This window comes from Camarhynchus parvulus, chromosome 3 (genome assembly GCF_901933205.1).
Source record: "Camarhynchus parvulus chromosome 3, STF_HiC, whole genome shotgun sequence".
NCBI classification, from domain to species: domain Eukaryota; kingdom Metazoa; phylum Chordata; class Aves; order Passeriformes; family Thraupidae; genus Camarhynchus; species Camarhynchus parvulus.
The window spans coordinates 22,761,873-22,782,907 of record NC_044573.1 but is presented as its reverse complement, the minus strand read 5'-3'; the positions used below and the strand labels follow the sequence as shown (position 1 = coordinate 22,782,907).

Here is a 21,035-nt window from a genome sequence, read left to right as displayed (position 1 = left end):
AATGGGACAAGCAGAATAGAGGGGAAAATGAACTTACTGTCAAGGGTTTTACTCAATTTTTGTTTGATCTTATGGGAAATAGGGCAATTTGCACAGGAGAGAGCTTCCATTATTAGGCTGGTTTTCCAGATTCACTCCGTATCAGTAACAACAGCTTATTTTTCTTTTCCTGGTGACTCTTTGTTCATCTATATAAAATAAAATTTGTGTTAATCTAATTTCAAATAGAGAGGGGTTTCCATCTCTGCATCAGACTTCTAGCACACTTCTTACAATTGCCAAGTGTTGCCATGTGTTCCACAGGGAGAGGGAGGTCAACACTAGCTGAGTTGCCTGCCTGCCTCTGGATGTTCCTCTTTGGGTTGGAGTAAGGGACATGGGGTAGAGCTGTGTAACACTGCAGCACCTGGGCAGTGAACCCAAGGTGGAAATTCCATATTATTCACAGGGGTGAGAATAAAATTCATACATGAAATTTAAAAGCAAAGGAATTGCACATCTTGCTTGACCCAACAGTAGCAATGCTTGTGTAGAAGACTGTATCTGGAGATATAGGATATATTAATATATCCTATATTGTGTTGGTGGGGAAGTCTTTGATGGAGAAAGAAGTTTTGTGTTTTAATGACAATCCAATGTTCTCATTGCATTTGTGATGTTACAGCAGAGCTCTGTTTCACTGAATATGGGAAGCTCCCTGAGGATGGTGGAGAAAATGCCACTGCCTTCACTTCTGACACGTATTATGTGTGAATTATTTATGGTACTTCATTGCAAATTGAATGTTCTGTAGTATATTTGTAAATAATGAATTCTTTATGACAGGACATCTGTGCCCGTGGATCCTGTGTCATGGAACTAGTTTTCTAAATACACTTTATGATGAGATATCTATCCCTATACCTATTTGTAATAAAGTACCTTTGTATTCCTGCTGTATGTTATCTATTCTGACTCCTAAATGATACATGAATAGATATATACGTAGAAGTTTGTACTATTTCTTGTGAGTTGATATGGTGTTAAGTTCACTTTATATTTAGAAGATACCTTTATAAGTAAACAGTCTGATTTTTGTGTTCTGTAAAATGAATTTAGTGAAAGACTTTCGGACTTCATAAATTAAGTTTGCTTCTTCTAACTTTCCTGAAGAGAACTTACTTTGTAAGACAGTACTCCTTTAAAAAAATAGTGCTTTTTTAATTAACAAGCACTGCTTTCTGGTTATGCCAGTAGTTTGTGGGGATAATGAAAATGCTAAGTGCAGTGTACACTTCAGAATGGTGAAACAAGAAATGTGGGATGAATACCTGTTTGGCCCAGTATGTGACTTTGGGGATAACATTTTCCCTTGCTTTTCTGTGCTGCCACACTGGGGGACTTGAGATTCATCACCAGTGTGTGGCTGAAGAGGTTGGCATTGCCTGTGCTGACCAACTGACTTGTGCAGCTTTCTGGTGATCCAAGCCAGTGAAAAGATCCCGGTTGGAAAAATAATTTTCCAGAAGGGAAAGGCCATTTTGTCAGCAGCCCATTTCAGTAACCTAGTTTTCTGTGTGGTGCACAGTTGGATTGGGCTGTCTCAGTGAAGGGGCAGCTGCCTGGGGTCAAGGCTGGGAGCTCTGCAGGGCAGATGTGCAGCAGGGCCCTGGGCCAGTGGGAGGATGGCTGTGCCTGGTCAGCATGGTGTGAAGCGTGTTTGGAGTGACTGCAAATGGAGCAGCTCCATTACCATCTTACCCACATCTGCTGAACCTGTGTGATTTGTGGGTTACAGAGCCACATGGATGAGAAATGTGGCAAGAAGGAAAAATCCTTTAGTTTTGGGATGCTTAAAAAAAATGAAGGAATGCTGTATTTTCAACTTCCAAAAAGGATGGGGAGTCTTCCATTAAATGATCTTCTGCATACTCTCCTTCTGTGCGAGCCTGGTCCCCTGCTGTCCTCTCCTCATCGCATCACTTCCCTTTCTTCTCTCTGCCCCATAATTTCTCCCAGGAACTCAGTACCAGTGAGTTTTGCAGCTCATGTACTCTTGTAAGCCTTTTGAATCCCCTCAAAAGGAGAAGTTATCTCTGGTGCCTGCCTGGCCCCGTGTGCTGCTGCAGTTGCTTAGCAGCCACGGGAGGCACTGGGGAGGAGCTGCTGGGCCTCCCTGCATCATCTGCAGGGACACAGGAGAGCACAGTTATCACTGGGGAACTCTATTAGCATCTTGCTTTCTGCCTCTCCTGCGTGCTCACACACCCTCTCCTGCCTCTGCTCAGCAGCTTCTCACCAGCTGGGAAATCTGGGAATGCAGGAGTCTCCTGCATTCAAGCAAGCCTCACTGCTTGCAAGCTCATGCAGAAAGAGGCAGCAAAACCCTCCCAGGCCTTGGTCCAGAGCATGGTGAATGTGCTGTGAGGATGTTTTACCACCTCTTGAAGGAGTGGTCTTGGTTAGGTGCTTCAGCTCACAAGGTGGTGGTTTTGCACACTAACCTCTTTAAGTTTTCCATTTTTAGTTGGAGGTTGCTCATCACTTCTCATTGCTCTTTCTCGTGGGCTCTGATGGGGTTCTGCTCAGTGTTCCTGCATTATCTTGGAGAAATCTTCAGCTTTCAGCCAAAAGTTGTGGCCTCTTTTGTCACCAGGAGTGGTAGTGAAGGACACCAGCCCCTGCCTTGGCCACACTACTGCGAGGTGGTCAAGGTCTTGGATAGAGGATGGGCTGTGACTGGGGAGGCTGAGGTGTGCTGGATTACTCTGAGATTGCCTCAGGGGAAAAAATTCCCTGAAAACACAGCAGGTAGCCAAAAATTTTGGTGTCTGTTCAACTGCCATGGCAGTTTTGTTACACTTTAGGGCTGGAAGCACAGGTCTTTGAAAAAGTATGGGTACCGAGATGTCATTTGTTGAACTTCAGCTTTTTTCCAGAGGGGTTTCTGTAAACCTGACCACAGAAGAAAGAAGAGTGCCTCAAACGCCTGATACATCCAATTAACCAGCTCACTGCATATCTCACCCTTGTAATGTTGTAAATGTCAAGGTAATGTACTGTTTTGGAGCAGAGGCTGTCTCAAAAGCTGTGAAGTGTCCACTGCAGAGAGATCTTTCCTTGCTTATTTCTTCTTTAAGAACATTTATTTCTGATGGGCATCTCAGATTTCAGAGATGTGAATGATGCAAACAGAGCGTCTGTTGGCTGTAACACTCACACATCAGCCAGTTTGGTGTGTCATACTTTTCATTTTAATGCAGATTCCTAGATAGCCACAAACCTAGAGTTGGAGGAACAAGTGCATGATTTATATGAAGAAATATAGTAGTGCTTGGATTTTCTTTTTATAAGGCTAATTGTGTTAATTTGCTTGAGACACAATTATCTCACTGGGATTGATTTGTTTAATTAACTCGGGATGCCTGCAGGTGAAATAGTGAGTATAAATAGAAGGACAGTGGGGAATGCATCACTAATGTTTGTATTGCAGAAGGATTGACTCATATGTAAATGAAGTGCTGCAAGCCTGCCAGGCTAACCTAGTTCTGGGGTGGTTTCTAGATATTAAAAAAAAATCTCATGTTGTCATGCATAGCACAGGGCTCGTACACTCAGGAATAAGTTGGTGAGGAGTGTACACAGTAGTACTAAGGACAAGCATACCTTGCTTCTGTTGTAAATACCTTGTGTATGAGCACTTCCCTGATCCCTGCCTGAGGGATGGGGGCTGAAGGAGATGGTTTGTGCCAGACCACTGTGATGGCACTGCCCTGGTGCAACCCAGCAGCTTCTTCAGTGTGTCAGTCCTCTGTGGTGAGAAATCAGAGCAGTTTTTTGTTCCAAACGTGGCAAGGGCCACTTCTGAGCGGAGCACACGAGTACCCTGCATGTAGCATTCCTGGGATGAAAGCCTTGTGGCAAAGCTTTACGTGTTCTCCTGCTCCCAGATTCCTCTGCCTTACTGTGTGGACATACCACACTGCAGAGGATTGGGTGTCTTAATAGACCAGTTCTGCAACCTGTGTGGGTGTCCTTTGCCTGCTGCTTGCCAGGGCTGTATCCAACACTCTAAACGTCTCCCTTGTTCTAAGGTAGCTGGTTATATTCAAGGCCCAAAGGAGAAATGCTGTGTCTTTTCTGTCAGCTTGGTCCTGTACCATAAAAATCTTAATTCCTACAAATATAGAGGACAGATTGGTATTTCTGATCTTTTCCCTACCTAAGGTAGATTACTAGTTTTCATAAAATTCTAGTCTTTCTCTGAATCTTTCGGAGATCTTCGTCGTAGCTTGTGGCAAAATATTGTTGAATCTAATTGAATTGAATGTTGAATATAAACAAAATAAAACTAGATCAACAGAGCACTGCCACGGAACCAAACCAACTAAAAAAACATATGTTTCCTTTTAGCAGCTCTAAATATATTGCTGTTTAAAAAAATGCCTTTGCTTCTGCCTGACAAGAGTGTATAGGAGCACTGTTGCCTTTACCACAATTCCTTTTTTTTTGCATCCTCAATAGTTTATTCATTTCCCATTAGTGTGGTTGCTTCAAGCTTCTCCATTTCCTTCTCTACAGAAATATGTCTTTGTTCCAAATTATTCTTGTCCCCATTTTCTGAGGCTTTTACTACATCTGCTATCTCAAGAAGAGATCAGATGATAAGAGCTGAACACAGCACTCTGATGGAGAACACGCTTCTGATTTATGCTGTGGTACAACAGTCTTGTACGTCTTATCCTTTAGATAATCATGTGAATGCTTTCGTCTTAAAAATGGAAAAAAATTATATTTCTGAGTTGTATCCTTGTATATCTAGCAGCGTGTTTCCTTTATTTGCTAAACACTTGATTCAAATATTGAGTTACTCCAGAACTGTTAAACCCAACAATCAGTTTTGAGTGCTTCACATTTTTCATTTAAATGCACTTTGCTTTTTATTGATCTGCAGTGGATTTAATTTGCCCCTTGGTCTGGCCTTGCATGGTTCATCTAGAATTCTTTCCAGTCTTCTCTGGTTTTGAGCAACTGTGCATTTTGTCATCTGTGGGATTTTAGCTGTTCAGACTTTTGGTGGGGAGGGGAGAGAAGGTGTTGCCTTCCTGTTTTTCAGTTCATTCAGGAGTATATGATACACTGCTATTCTGCTTTAGAGCTGAGGGCATCCCTCCCTTGACCCCTTTTTTGGAAAGCTGTTTGTTTTGTTCTCATGCATTCTCTGTGTCTCTCTGCTGCTTTCAAATCTCCATGCATGCTCTCCCTAATAAACCTCAATTTTCTTAGTAGCATAAAAAGATTTTTTCAAATATTGTTTCAAGTGCAATTCCCAGCCTCTTTGAATCCATACTTAGGTTAACAATCCAAAAGTACCCATTAACAGCAAAGAGAAATGTATGGAAGTGTTTAACTGTCGGAGAAACTAGGCTTGGAAAATTTTATTTTGTCAGAAATATTAGAGCTGTGTGCACCAAGTCTATAGCTCTTCCACCCTCAGGACACTCTTGCTCCAGCCTTTGTCTTGGTTTTTGTTATATCCTAAATCTTTGCATAGGCTCACTTTGTTTTGAATGCAGAGAACTCGTTCTGTCTTACTGTCACTTGAAATAGTTTGAAATTGTCCTTCTTTCTACCTGAAGGAAAACTGTGGTTGGGATTTTTTGGGTGTTGGGGTGGGGAGAGTGCTGTTTGGTTTTTGCACCAAGTTCCCCAGCTTTTCCTCCCCTGCCTTGTTCCATACATATCACTTAAAGCCATGACATCTCTCTCTGTTTAAAATGTCTTATAAAAATATTGGAACCCTCAAGAAATGTCACATTTCTTCCATCTTGCCACCAGCCCAGCGAGTGCTGTTACTCTGCTGTCGAGGTAGAGACCTCGATCCCTGTGGTGTTTAATACAGATGCTGTTTTGCCCTGGCTTGCAAATGTGTGTTTCTGTCCTGCCTGTCATGTGGGGTTTGCCAGGCTTTTGACTAGAACTAAGTTTACCCAGTAATGCCAGTTTATCTTTTTCAAGTTGACACTACAAAGGCAAGTGGTGGGGAGCCTTTGTAACTCACATCACTGATCTCCCAGCATCTGTGGTTGTGAGCAGGGGTTTGGTTCCCTTTTGCCTGTTCTGTTTGGGTTAGGGTAAGATGGCAATATCTGAGGATGATTTGACATCTGTTGAAGGAAACATTACAAAGAAACTTTCCTAAAGTTTCTCTGAAGCTCAGGAGTTAAGGAATAACAGCTCTTCTCCCTAGGACACAGTTTCTGACCCAGTTATGTAGATTTCACTTTCTGGGCTTCATTGACGTAAATGAATTTTGGTTCTGCCTTAAAACCACTGCAAGAAAAGGTCTTTGTGTAAGTTTCAGTTTATGTTTGGTTTTTTTAATCTGTTACACCATTGAAGTATTAAATAACTTAATACTGCAAGAGCTTATTCTTTCCAGTCCATGGCTTTGCCCTGAGGAAAAAGTAAATATGCCTCCTCAGAGACACTTTGAAAATGATGCTAGACAGATGTGCAGGGATGCACATGCACATCTGTACACCCAGACAGCGCTGTGAGCTCCGCCCTAGAAGCCTGTGGTGTGAGGGGGTAAGGTTGTGGAGGAGGCACAGTAAGCTGATCTGACTGGAAACTAATACTGAATTTCATTTCAGAAACCATGGAAGTATCATACATTTACCGTGTACTTATATGTTCAGAAATATTTTTCCAGTGCGTGTTCTTTCTAAATTACTAATTACTTGTGTGGAAAAGTTGCAGTGTGCTTTTCTACAAAATTGCAAGGAAGTTTCTTCCAAACTCTGCAGGATAGTGAACTAAAGCATTTCTAGGCATTTTGTTCCTGTCTATAACTTGAATCAGGAAAACACATCAATGTGATTGGTGCATTTAATGGCCTCTCAGGTTTCTTAAAGTTAGGTTGCACAATAGATTATGGTAGATTACTGTTGACCAGGTAACAAAAACTGATTGTGAAGGACATGTCAGGCACTTCAGAGAAAGTTAAATTCAAATGGAAATCATTATTTCTCCTGAGCTGGATATTTCCAGGAACACAAATTGAGTAGTGAAGCTGGGTGGAGAGCACAGGTTGCATCTGCTCAGGGACTGCTTGGGGTCAGGCAGTACTGGTATGAAAAATAGCAAAGGGGCCTGGACATGCACTAAGGAGTATGTTGATTCAAATTCTGGGTTTATTTTTAAAAAGTCCTCCAGGGTGATGTTGTGAAACTGAAGAACCATCAGAAATATAATGAAAAGCTAGGAGAGACATCAGGTAAAAAAAAAAGTCAGAGAACAAGGACGGTTTGGCAAAGGTTCAAGGTTTTTGATACAACAAAGGCTATATGTTGCTGCTCTTGAAGTATGCCATGCAAAGCCCCAACCGTCTCTTCACTGCAGGAATGCCTTTCTTTTCTCTGTGGTATTTTAGAAAGCCACATCTTCAAGTAAAATTGAATCTGACTTGCTTTTGTCTTTTTATTGTTGACACTGAATTACTTGCTTATTGGATACATGCTTGTCAGGCAGACCATCTAAGATGCCACTGAGAATTGGTAACCTTGAAGGATATTTTCTATGTGGTTTTAATTATAATACATTTTGAAACAAAAAATGCCTTTCTCCATATTACTTTATAAGATTTAAATATTTTTCCCCGTTGCCCTCACTGGAGTGCAGAAAATAGGTTGACTGAAAGGCTGACTATCAAATTAAATTTGTTCTTGTTTTAAATAACTTTTCACATTACATCTCTAGAGATTTTTATCTCTGTATCTGCAGAAATGTCATTTGAAATTCTTCTTCCTCCAAGATTTTACCAGGGCAAAATTTCAAAAATGTATGCATTCATTTCCTTCACCCTCTTTTTTCCAGTTCTACACCAAATTGTGCCTCTTCTCCCTTCTTTTGGGTGTCCTTTCCCAGTGCTACTTACCCAGGTGAGTTTAAGCTTGGGATACACAGGCGTACCTGATTCCATGAGGCAGCTCTAACGCTCCTCTGCATGTGTATGGATTTCTGTTTGCAATAAACCAGCTTGTTTATACCTACTGTGCAAAACATGGCTGGTGACTGGAGAAGCTTCTTAGCACTACATAATATTCTGTGTGAGGGGAGGTGGTTAGAGTTTGGAATAACTAGTCCATGAAGTAGGACGAAGCTGTTTTAACAGGAAAACTTGCTCTATTTTGCATCTGTTTCTTTTGAGTGATAAGTTGGGGGAAAAATCATTACTTTTGCTCTTAATTCTGTGAATTCCTGTAATGTTCAGAAAATATGTGAATCGAATTTACAAGATTATTGAAGATTATGCAATGGTCCCATATCTGTGAGCAGTTCAGGGAAAAAAAGTCACTGCTACTTGTACTGTCACTTAAATATGATATGAGAGAGACACTTCCCTCCCCTGCTTCCTGCCTCCTTTTATGTTCTTTGCAATGTGAATATACTAACATCTATTTGAAAGTTATTTTTGTCACCTAGGCCTTCTCTTTCACATCTACCTCAGAAGCAACGCTTGCATCTTGGCGGCGTGTGTTTGTTTAATCTGAGGAAGAGCAAAACTTGTTCAGATGACCGCAAAAGCAGAAACAATTGTTTGCTTGGAGATCATGGTATGCATTTGTTTATCTCACCTTTAAGGTGTTTTGTAATCACTTTTTCCCAGATCCAAAAGATAATGTCCTAGGAGATAACAGCTAATAGATGCAAATACTGTGTGAATTATACTTACACCTACTTGCATCAGTCATCCTGTGCAACAACAAAGGAAGGAAAAGAAAACAGATAGTGGTCCTTGTTCTGCACTGTGTTGAGGGCCCTTGACTTGCCCTGAGACAAACAAACAAAATGGATGGATACAATAGAGGAGAAATTGCTTTGTTTTTTTCCCACTCTGAGCTCTTCACCACGTCTGGTTCTGCATAGATGTGATGGAACTGTTGGTTTTGAGTGTTAAATAATATACATACTTATATAAGAACAAGCTCAATCCCTTTTTTTGGGAGTGGTACTGTGCATTAGGATTCTTTTTTTCAGACATGACAGCAGCTTTAAGGGCTGCTGAGATCCTGGTGAATTGTTTTCCTGGTGATGCTGGGCAGGGCTCTGTGGTGCACAGGGGTTTGCTGGCCTGGCGGCACACACGGCGCTTCGGCACGTTCTGTCACTGATGGAGGCGCTTCTAGAGGCGGTGTGCTCTGGGTGGACAGCTCTGTGTGTCTGGGGGCTTTCAGCTGGCTGGGTTTGGTGTGTTTCAGTGTTAAATACAATTCCAGAGGTGGCTCTCTTGTGGTCCATCTCTAGCATAACAACAGGAAAGTATTGGATCTTTGATATTTGCCTGGCAGATAGTTTTCCCTCCTCTGTGTTTTGTACCACTTGCATCTGCCTCATCACAGCCTGCCTTCCTGTAACCTTGTCTTCATTAACAACATGCTGTAGCCCCTCTTCAAGCGAGATGATGTCCCTAAGATGCTGATAATGGATAGCTGTAAAAGAGGCTTAACTGAACTTCCTGCTGTTGCAGTTTATTTCGAAAGACAGAAGTATCAATAATGGAATGTTCTGAGTTGTCCTAAGTTTACGCTTCTGATTGGACCAGCTAATTTCCTTTAGACAACTGACTTGTCCTTGCAATCAGTAAAGACAAAGCGTCTTTTCTTTAGGGCAGCCCAGCAGAAACTGAATTTCAGTGCTCTGGTCACATTCTCTTCTAGAAATGTTCCCTTGCATTTTCTTTTTTGTTTTCTCCTTTTTTATACTGGCTGTAGAGGAAACCTGGAGCCATGAGCCAGCCAAGCTGTTGGTGGTATCAGTTGCACAGTTGTACCCACAGTTATCAGGTAGGGCATCTTTGGAGGGTGACAATGAAGGCATTGGTTGGAAGACCTATTTACATAGTTTGCCCAGTGTAAAGTGTTTTTTACAGACTTAAAGGAATGCTACATCTTAAGGAAATAAAGATCTGCATTTCTTGCTCTTCTAAATGCAGGCCTTTGTAAATGAGAGCAATATAAGATCATTTCTAGGCTCTTCTCTCTGTTAAGAGCAAAACAGAGATTGAAACTGTAGTCCTGTAGTCAGATGGGTTGCAGAAACTAACACATATCTCTTACTGCTTTCAGTGAAGTGCTCACTAGCATATGAGCATCTGTGTACAGGTAGATCCCTCCTGTGCTCCTGATACGCATTTTCTGTGTATTAGAAACTCCTTTGAAGTGTTCTGTCAAATGGGACCCCAAAATGTAGGTGGTTCTTTCCTAAGTGAACCAACAAGCCAGGGAGGGGAGTAGCTTTTGACAGAGCATGCAAGTGTTCGACACAACCTTGTGAGTTTGAAAAGATGGAAAATTCTTTATCCGGCACAATGTGGAAAAGTGCTGTTAAACCAGGCAAAATTTATTTTGTTTCCATTTAAAAAATTAAATTAGAAATTACTGTAGGAATTTTCCTCTATGATGTTGAATAAAAGCATAATGAGTTGGACAAGGCTGCTGGATGAGGTCCTCTGGGAAGGGGAAACTGTGGGAGAAATAATCTGAGCCTGTGTGAGCCCTCTGAGCAGGCAGATCTGCTGTTCATTACTGGGGCTGGTTGTTTCTGGCTGTAAATTGTGAACTGAGGGGTAGAAGGTGAGGGTGGTGTCACTCCAGCCTGGGCTGCTGGCATCTGAGGAGGGAGCAGTGCCATCTGTGAGGGGCTGCACCTCAGCCCTGTCACTGAAAGGGTTGTGGTGACAAAGTTGAGTTGGTGGCTTGAACACGTGAGGTCAGTCCTTGGTGAACCTGCCCTGGTTTCAGGGAGACATTTCAGCCCTTTTTGGGGAGAATTCAGTTGCATGTTGCCTGCTTGTGTGCACTAGTTTCTCCCACATACGGATTTTGTGGGAGAAACCACAGGGGTTTCCCTACAGTTCCTTGCACCTCCCTGTGTGCTGCTGCTGCTGCTGCTGCAAACAGTGCAAAAGGGGTGCCTGGGCAGGTCCCAGCTTTGCCTCTTAGAACTGTGCTTCAGCCTGGTTGAAGTCAGTAAATGTGATCTTTCTGAGCAGAAAAGACACATTTTTATGTCTAGTGGTCGCTTCTTGTTTTGGGAGTGGAGAGAATGGGTTCAACTTTCTTTTTGTGGAATGTAGATTTAAATTATTATAATAATGAGATCTTAGGAGAAAGTGTTTATATATTTATAGGGGGAAGAAGAACTTTGTTAGATAGCTCTTTGAGGTAAATGTACTTGTCAAAGAATTTATTATTTTAGTCCTGTGGTCTTTCTAAATGCATTTGACATGATCGTTATTCACTTGCACCATTTGTTTCCTGTCTCATTATATAAGTTACCAAACCACTCTAGGCTTGCCTTTACTTTTATTTGCATTAGAAACTGCACCATAAAAAATGTTCTCATTGGGTTGCCTGCTGCTGAGCCAAGAGCTGTAAATAAAGTGGTTTCTAATTGAAATCCAGGAGAACCACAGGACCATCATAATTAATATACCCTCTGTCTTTCTCTCTCTTTTTTTTAATATAACCACATATCTTTTTTTATAAAGTGAACGAAGCTTCTCTTCTTCCTAGCTACCCTTAACTTGAAATCACTTCTTGCTGTTAGTGTTTCCACACACTTTTCTCGATAAATGAATTCTTGAGGCTGGGGAGTTTTTTCTTTTGTTATTTAATTTTTTCTTTAATTTTTATTTTTAGTTACACAATTTACTTATCAAAAAGAACAGTTTTGGACAAGAGCAAGGAAAAAAAATAATTTGTGAGTAAGCTTGGTGTGAGCATGTTGTGATCTATGGGCAGATATTCCTGAGAAGTGGTTTTCTACTTTTGACTGGGAGGGTGGGCACATGTTGCCACTCATGTTTTAATGGAATACTCCATCTGCTGTCAAGCCAAGTCTCTTTTTGAACATGAAAGTTTTGTGCCAAATGCAGCCTCAAATCCAGATAAAAGCGGTGGGGTGTTTGCTTCAGCACTCTGTAAATGTTAAAACCCAATGTGTCTAAGAGGGTGGGCAAATCCAGATCATCTTGTGTATCTGGTTCTTTGCTTATTTTAAAATGGCAAATACTTGTCATTCCTGTTGGTTTTTAATTTGAAACATATAGGCAGGTATTCTTTTGATCTCTAAATGGCTGTTTCATTGGGGATTTTTTAGCTAACTAGTTTCATATTATCTGCTTCATTCGTAGAGTTCTCATCACAGATTACCTAATGTGTTGGATTCCTGTCTCTTGTGCTGCATGTTATTTTTACCCTCTTTGCAAAGGCTGGTGCTATGCCACCAAAAAGATTTTTTTTTTCCTCCCAATGTTAAGGAGATGCAGCAAGTCTGTCATCCATTAAGGTTCAGAATCCATAATACTCATGCATTTTGCTCTAATCATCTGCAGCGTAATTTTTGTATTTTTTTATTCTGCATATTGACAGGGTAATTTTTTGTTCAGAGATGACAGCCATGAATCATTCGGCAAGTTACTTGATTCACATGGATGTTGATTTTTTTTTTTAAAGCACCTGGTGGGGATGGCAAGAACTCTTTCCTTGCTGCTTCACCAGATTTAGGAGTGGGAGCTGTGAGGGTCTTTGCTTACCTTGCTTATTAGAAACAAAGCAGATGATAACAGCCCTGTGAGCCTAGAACTGGTTGTCTGTGGTGGTCCTTTAGGCATTGGGATGGAGTCAAAATCCTGAATTATGTTAGAATTTCCCATCTTAGCTAAAGTCTTTCAGTTTAGGACCTTCCAAAAGTCAGGTACTCCCTGGAAATTGTGGCATTCTCAAGTCCAGGGCAACTTCCTTCTGATAATAACTGAGGCAATTTATCCATTTGAGGATATGGCTAAAATTGAAATGGAAATGAACCTACTTGCCAAAGTCTTGCCAAAGATCCTATTTTTATTGAGCATCTTGTTAAGAGCTTACTGAAGCTGAGAAATAGAAGTGAGGTCTGGAAGAAGTAGGTGATGATGATTTAAAAGATATGAAATTGTTCATATAATTCATATAATTGTTCAGGTAACACAAACCAGAAACTTCTCAGTGGCTCAGTGTTCTATTATTGTGGGCATATAAAATACACCATTCTTGTGCTGGTGTGAAAGGTCTGTGCCTGGGACAGCCGACCAGTGAAGTCATGTCCCCAGAGTTACAGTTCCATTTTTGTCTCAGGCTGAATGGACTGTGTAACCCCATAAAGATGTAAAAATAGTCATCAGGCACAGACTGCATGTGGAGTAGAGTGAAACTGCATGTCTGTTACCACTGGAGAAGTTGTACAGACTGCGCTGGATATTTGTGCTTTGAAAAGGATGGACATCACTGAGATTGCCAAATCACCTCTTTCTCACCAGATTCACCAGAAACCTTGAATTAGGGAGTTCTGAGATCTGTCCATCTCAGGATTTCATGTCTTAAGTAGTCCTGTGTTGTCCAGAGAAAATTACTAGTCCTGTATGTTTTACTGTAAGAAATATTTTTCAGTTTAGGACTTGATAGCTCACACAAGTGAATAAATCATCTGAAACTCATGGTCAGGTTTTTCTGACAAGAACAGGTGTATCTATTGGAAATAAGGACATAATCATTTATCAAATGGATCTCAAGACTCTGCTGTGTACTTGTACTGTGGTTTGCTGATCAATGTAGAGAGCATGACCAGCTGCCTCAGCACTGCCTGTGCACAGAGTACCAGAGAGGTGTTTTTCTTCTTGCACAAACACAGAAAGATTTTCTCCATTCATCGTCGGTTCTGGATGTCTTTGTGGGGAAGGAGAGTGCTCCTGAGTTGTGGTTTCTGCTGGTACCCCAGGGGCAAAAAGAGGAGGCTGGAGCTGGCTATGGAAGTAAGGCGCACCAGACCAGCACTCTGTTTTCAACAGATGTTTGTATTGTGCAAAACCACTGTAATAGTTTTTGAGAAGAAAACATTATCTGTGTGTCAGAAGAGCACTGGGGAATGATGGCTCACATTTGCAGGGCTTCAGAAAGTGTCAGAAAAATCTGATAATTCAAGGTCTCTCTGTGAAGGAAGATGGCTATGCCATCTCTCTTCTGGAAAAGGGTAAGAGATCTCAAAGGAACAGGGCATTGCAGTTGGTCTGTTAAGACCATTTTAGCCTTGCAGAACTCAGGGAGTATTCTGCAAGAGGGAACTCTGGACTTAATGAAGCTTTCAGTGGGCAGAGAAATGTCAGTCCATTCTTGAATCTAGATGTGGTGGCATGGCTTAACCTCAGCCAGCAGCTGAGTACTACGCAGCCACACTCCAGTGGGATGGGGAGGAGAATCAGAAAAGGTAAAACCTATGGTTTGAGATAAGAACAGTTTAATAATTAAAAAAAATAAAATTAAAATAGCTGTAAGGAAAAGGGAGATAACAAAAAGAGAGAGAAGGACAAGAGTAGCACAGCGCAGCTTCTCTCCACCCAGTTACCCACGCCCAGCCAGTCCCTGAGCAGTGATCCTCCCCTCAGTGTGTATGCCAGACATGCTGTTCTGTGGTATGGAGTTTCCCTTTGGCCAGTTCAGGTCAGCTGTCCTGGCTGTGCTCCCTGACAGCTTCTTGTGCAGCTCTGCACTGGCAAACCATGTAAAAACTGAAAAGTCCTTGACTAAGAGTGAGCACTACTTAGCAACAACTGAAATGTGAGGGATGATATTCCCTCTCCTTCTAAATCCAAAACACAGCACTGTACCAGCTACCAGAAAGAAAATTACCTCTATCCCAGTGGAAATCAGGCCACTGGCTAAACTAATGTAGAAAATGGAGAGAGATGCAGCATTTGACATAGCTAGGCATTGCTGGAAAATATACCAGTAGGATCACATGAGACTGCATAAACTGATCTGGGTCCTGCATTACCAGAGACATTAATACAGGGAAAGATAAGGTAAAGAATGTCTTAAGATTTTTCTGTGAAATGGTCTTCCTCCAAGGCAAGACCCTGTAAAAACCTAAAATCTATAATCTATACTGGGATTCTTGATATTTAAAAAATAAAATAAAAAAAATTAAAATTAGGCATACTGAAACTCAGCTCTTTTCAAAGATTAAGATTTTCATGCTGTTGTTATCTGGTACAGCAGCTGATACAGACTTTTCTCATAGCCTGAATTTGCAGTCCAGAAATGCTAAGAATATGACAGAAACAGTACTTTTGATTATCTTTTGTCTTGTGCAGTTACTGCTTTTCCAGAAGGTTTGTCTTCAAATCTCCCATAAGGACAATTGGATTTAATTTATTTTTTTAATGTAGGACCATTGCCTATTAAAAAAAATAAAGCATTGTTTTGTACAAGCCAAAATCATATTACTGTTGTTCTAGGCTGATTCTTGGCATCTGAAGGAAAACAAATCTTTGTGCATTAGGTATTCAGAGGCAGCTTTAAATCATATGTGCAATGCCTCCATTATATGTTATCCATTCTTACTGTCTTTTAACTGAAGAACAGTAATAAGAATTCTCCATTGCAAGATAAAGGAACAAATGTAAGGTTGTTCATACATAGGAGAAAATATTTTAATAACCTTGTAACCCTACCTGGGAGGTCTCTGCTTGGAATCTTTCAGATTGAAGCTGAAAGATTCAGATGAAGCTGCTGTTGCACACCTACCTGGCACTCATGCAGGTTGGTGCTTTCCTCCTTGAGGCGCAGTTTTGGGGGAAGGCTGTTCCGGGCGTCCTGGTGCTGTGTGAGTTTTGCACAAAAGTAAAGACCATGAGGTTTGGCCAGGGGGAATAATGGTGTTTCCCTGGCAGGAGTGCAGGGTGTGCCATTGGAGCTGAGTGCAGGCAAACCAGGACAAGGCTCAGCATCTCTGCAGGACCTGCAGGCCACACAGTGGTGGCACCAGCCTTCCCTCTCACCGTGTGCCACCGTGCTCTGAGTGGGAGTGGGTGCCACCCTGGCAGGGATTCTCAGGAGCCTTGTGCCCCTGCCATACCTGCTCTTGTGTCTGGCTGTGTTGATGCTTTGGGGAGCTGAAGCACTGCCTGCTGAGGTCTGGCTGGTGTTCCCTGAGCTGCTTTTGCTTCTGATTTGATCAGCACGCTTCAATGTCTCTCACCTTTTATCTCTACTGAAGTTGTTTTACCTCCTCTTTTAGCTTTTTTAACATCAACTCACAATCCATCCCCACTCCCATTCTACAGCTCCTGGGTATGTTATCTGGTGTTTGCAGTGATGAGGGTTGTTAGAAATAGCATTTTTGGTTGCATTTTTCAGTCATGCAGTCCACAGTCAGAACTAAAAATGCCTGAGGTCCATGGCATTACATCTCCATCCTCTGGTTGTACTGCTTGTAGCCACTGTTGCTTGGGGAGTTCCCAAGGGTGCTTCAGTGGGAACATCCATGCTGCTCAGAGTCACAAATTACTTTACCAGTCAGATGTCATGAGTAGATAATCCAGAGGTTTGTATCTGCTGTAAATGAAAAGTGAACAGAAGGGAAACCACGACCACGTGTGTCAGCATCACCATCTTCTTTCCAGAATCCTGTGATAAATCTGATAACACTGTTCTGAGAATTGCTTGCCTACTAATTATTGGAAAAGCATTACCTTTTCTTTGTGTCTGTAATTAGCATTTCAGCTTGAGTCTAAGGCCTGATGAAAAATGGGTCTGGTATGCCATAGGTTCAGTAAATGATGAAAAACTGAAGTCTGTGTTTGCTTACTTTCTTTCTCCATAAAACAAACAAAATCTGAGCTGTTCTCTGAGTAGAAATGGTGTCAGAAATGATGTGGTCTAAAGGAGGAGGTTGGTTTTATTTCTCCATTTCCTCATCGGGTGGCTCACAGTACATGTAAACAATGCAATAAATAAATAGTCCAAGTCCAATCTTAGCTAAGATAACCATGAAAAATCTGTTCATATGTTCCTAAATCAGAAGACAGAAATGCATCTCCTACAAACTGATAGGAGAATTATAGAGTAAGTCTTTAAAAGCATGATCCGGAGCAGCCAAGATTTCCAGATAGCACACTCTGAAATTTAATATCCATGTAAAACAGTTGATAATAAATGTTGATGTACAGATACCGTATGTCCATTGAGATAAGTCTTTTAGGGACAGAGAACAGAATGAAAATTCTGTGAAATGGTACTGAGGTTCTGTCTGCTGTGCTGGCTTGTGGGGTTTGAGATCCAGAACTTGGTTCGTGGCCATCTGAACAACAGCGTGTCTGAATGCAAGACTTCTCTGGACAGGATTTGTGTTATCATGTTATCTGGTTTGTTTAGAGGTATGAGCTTGCTCTGGAGGTGTTGGAGGTCTTTTGCAGACTATTTGGAGAGATAATTCATAGAGGCTTCTCTAAATGACAGCAGATGGGAAATCACAGAATTGAGCTCTAGTCTGATGTCTCAAGGAGAGATAAACCAGTGGGCAGACTGTGGAAGGTTATTCCAGAGAGGAAACCTCAATGGCTTAAGTAAACAGGACTTGAGAATATGTCCACTGCTACCTCCTAGCAACCAAAACTTAGGAGGTTCACTTGGCACAGATCCACTTGCTTGGAGGACGATTATCCGTAATTCATGCTAGATTCAGGTCATTGTGACCTCAGACAAAACTGGGACATGAAATGAGACATTATCCTCCAGCTCCTTTTGTGGAGCCCCCAGTTCCTCCACCTTCATGCAAAACACTGTGCCAGGGTGCCAGTGGGATCATGGGGAAATGTGGGCAGAGCCTCTTGCTCTTGCATTGTCTGGGACAATAATTCAAGCTGTGTCTGTGGCAGAGCTGAAAACAGTACGAGTAGGTCAGGCATACATTGCTTTCAGTTGGAGGCGTGATGCTTGGTAACATTTCAGTAATCCTGAAAGATTTCTTGGTCAGTTGGTGAGACAGAGATGACAAGCAAGTTTATCATCATCCTCAAAGTGTTTCCTACTTATAATTCACAAGACAAGATGCTGTGGTAGTGTACTGTGTCTGCCACAGTGAAGGTTTCTTCCGTGGTGCTTTTTAGGCACTCACTGGAAACTCCTTCCTCCTGTTCTACTAAGAATCAAGATGGCATTTTGGTCAGAAATAAAGCTTTAGCTGTTAAATTATTTAAAAGATCCTTTTCTTCCTTGCTGTTCTGTTCTTCATCTCAACTCCCCCCCCCCCCAAGTTGTGCAGAAAATAAAAACAAACAAACAAAACCCCGAAATAAAGAAACACCCTCTCACCAAATAATTATCTTTAGCCTTCCCAGGAAGGCATTACTCTAATCTGTGGGGGTTTGTTTATATTTCTCTCAAAGAAGCATTAAGCAGGATGAACTTGCTTCTTGCGGAATGATCCGTGTTTACTTTGTCACTTCTGTATCAATGAAGCACCTCTTTAGGGTTTTCTGTGTGCTTTGTTAAGAGTTGGCAAGCTGTAGGGAGTGTTGTGCAGCTGGACCTGCATTTAGTGTGGGCAGTACCTTGAAGGTGAAGTTACAGGGCTGGGAACACACCTGCTCCAAAACTGAGCTCGTCTTTGAAGAGGAATCGCAGAAGCCAGAACTCAAAGCTTCAGAGGCTGCCTGGCTGTACCTGGAGGCTAAATGGGTGAAATGGTCCTAGGAGACCTTTCTGGGAGCATTGTTGTTATTTTTGCAAGTATTAAACGCAAAATCTCAGTTTGTTACATAAAGTATCCATAAATTGTGCCTAGCCCTTCTTCCTTGCTTGCAAGCTGAAGGCACTGAGGTATTAAAAAGCACTGCCCTTTCCCCTCTTCTGTGCTGCTTCTGGTTACGTGGAATTCTCAGAAAGGAAACTGAGGATTGGCACATAGTACCCACCCTACAGGAAAGTCTGTGTTAAGGAGAAGATTACTACAGGGATGGCTAAGAGCTTTTAATGTAATGAAGAAGAAAATAGTCAGTGGAGCTAATACTTGTGGGGAATAAATTCTTCATAGAAAGTTGAGAAATGTTCTTCTGAAAATGGTAAAAGTAATTGTAAAAGCTGAATGGCGTGGCATTTAATTATGTAAGGAACGAAAGAGGCTAAAAAAAATAATAACCTGGTATATCAGAAAGCAATTTAAAATATAAGCTAGGGAAAATGGAATATTTCTGTCACAGTAAGATGAATTCCACCACTGGCTGCATTGATTTAATGTCTCAAGTTTTGTTCCAAAGAGATGTGTAACTGGAAGGGAATGGGGGTGTGGGAAAGGCATATTTTTGTTCCCTCGGCCTCCCAAGCCAACCCATTCCCCTGCTCAGCAAGAATGGTGAGAAAGATATGGATAAAAATACAAACAGGATTTAAGAATTTAATTAGCTCTGATGGTCATCCAATTTCCAGTTGTCTTGTAATTGTCTCTTTCAAAGGGATCATTTGAAGCAGAGCTTCATATGCTTTGTGAATGTCAGTAAACTAAGCTTGTTAGTGTACAGTGCAAAGGCCAAAGCTGAATTCTTGTGGGTATTTGCAGCCTTTAATAAATAGCATGGCAGTGCTGAGGAGGAATCATTCCTTACACCCACTCGCCCTTAAGATGTTTCCCTTCAATTTAGAAATTAATATTCAGTTGAAAAGTTATTATACATTTTATGTCTTTCAAAATATTCTTGGCAGTGCATAGGAGTCAGTCTGCAGAGGAGTGGGATGGGTTGGGGTTTTTTTTTCCCACCCACCTTCTGCAGGGAAGATCTGGAGCCTAGAAGTAGCTGTTAGACGTTCAGGTTTGTCAGCTTATTTGTTTGAGGTTGGGGGTTTTTTTGGTCTCATAGTGCTGTTTCCTGAGCTGTGGAGCTCCTGCTCCATCTTCTTAGGGCAGGGTTGGCACATTAGTGAGAGGTCCAAACATCAGGTTATCAGGCTGTTGACAAGATCTTGCTGTGACATGTTCCCAACTCTGCCAAATTGGAACAATTAGGGCTAAAGCTCATTATGGGGAGTGCCCACTTAGATTTTTTTTTTTTTTTGAGTGATTGGGGAATTTCTTTTAGGAGAGTGGCTGGTTTGCAGTAATTTTGCAAAGGAAAATGATAGTTTGAGGTTTTTTCAAGGAAACAGAGTTGTTTATTGATGTCATTTTTGGCAGTGATTTTGTTTGAACAGTTTTAGTCGCCTCATAGTTTTAAGTAAGAAACTGAAATTTTGCAAGAGTGTGGGCTTGAGGTATTAAGAATAAGGAAAAGAAGGACTGGCTGAAATGTGTTGCAGAACTCCTTGTACTGAATGATTGGATGATAAAATGCTGGAGGAAATTGCTTGTAGATAAATGAAAGCCACGCATGGAGGAGGAGGAGGGCAGTCACGATACGGTTCATGCCTGATGGATGTTTCACCAGGTGTTAACTGCTCTGGAAGAGACTTTGTTGTCCTGTAAAAATGGCCGTGAAATGATAGACAAAACAAGTGTCAGTACTTGTTAGTGAAATAACAGAAAACAAAACAGAAAGTATGGAAGTGCTGCTGTGTAAATGTGTGGTGCTCCTCTGTCTTCAGTACCATATGCGGCTCTGGTCCTCCCTGCCTCCCATTTCACCTCCCCCAGTCCACAAAGTGTTGTAAAAAAGAAGAGAAATCCGAAGTATGGGGTGACAAAAAGCCACCACAAGTCCTTGCTCTGGAGGGAGACCTGCAAAAATGATGAATGTCACAAAAAAGAAGAGATGGGATGTGAGCATCTGCTGTCCTTCCAAGTCGGTGAGCAGGAGATGAGCACAGGAGAGCTGTGGAGGGGAACATGATGGGTTCTGCAGCAGCTCTGGGGCTCCTGTACTGCCAGCCTCGTTGCTCTCTGAATTCAATAAGCAGAGGACAAGAAGTGGTTATGTGGTAGGAGGTACAGGGGAATTCCTCCTGGATGGGCCAAGCTGAGCCCTGCTGGAGGGAGCTGGGTGACATTCTGGCCAGTGCCAGGGAGCAGGCACTTGGTGCAGATGGGTTATCCCTGTGGTGTAACTGTCTCCTTTCATGGGAGCATTTGCTTTGTGTGGTGGGGATGAAGCTGACCGGTACCCCAAGTCAGAGACACTTCAAACATGATCTCAAGTTGTACTGTATGTGTACCTGAAGCCTTGGACCCTACATGTGACAAACCTATAA

At 41.8% G+C, this 21,035-nt stretch overlaps 1 protein-coding gene across 7 annotated transcripts in view; it reads left to right on the top strand.

Annotated features, from left to right (window-relative positions):
* The window catches only part of TRERF1 (transcriptional regulating factor 1), a 97,381-nt gene that overhangs the window by 42,257 nt on the left and 34,089 nt on the right, over nt 1-21,035 (top strand). Inside the window, exon 3 of one of the 7 annotated variants that reach the window (XM_030945960.1) lies at nt 7,858-7,922. The exons of 5 other annotated variants lie outside the window; for them this stretch is intronic. The gene's annotated coding sequence lies outside the window, so the exon portion shown is untranslated. Of the gene's footprint in view, nt 1-7,857; nt 7,923-8,486; nt 8,598-21,035 lie in introns of those variants that run through there. One more of the 7 variants, XM_030945962.1, reaches the window with a different exon arrangement.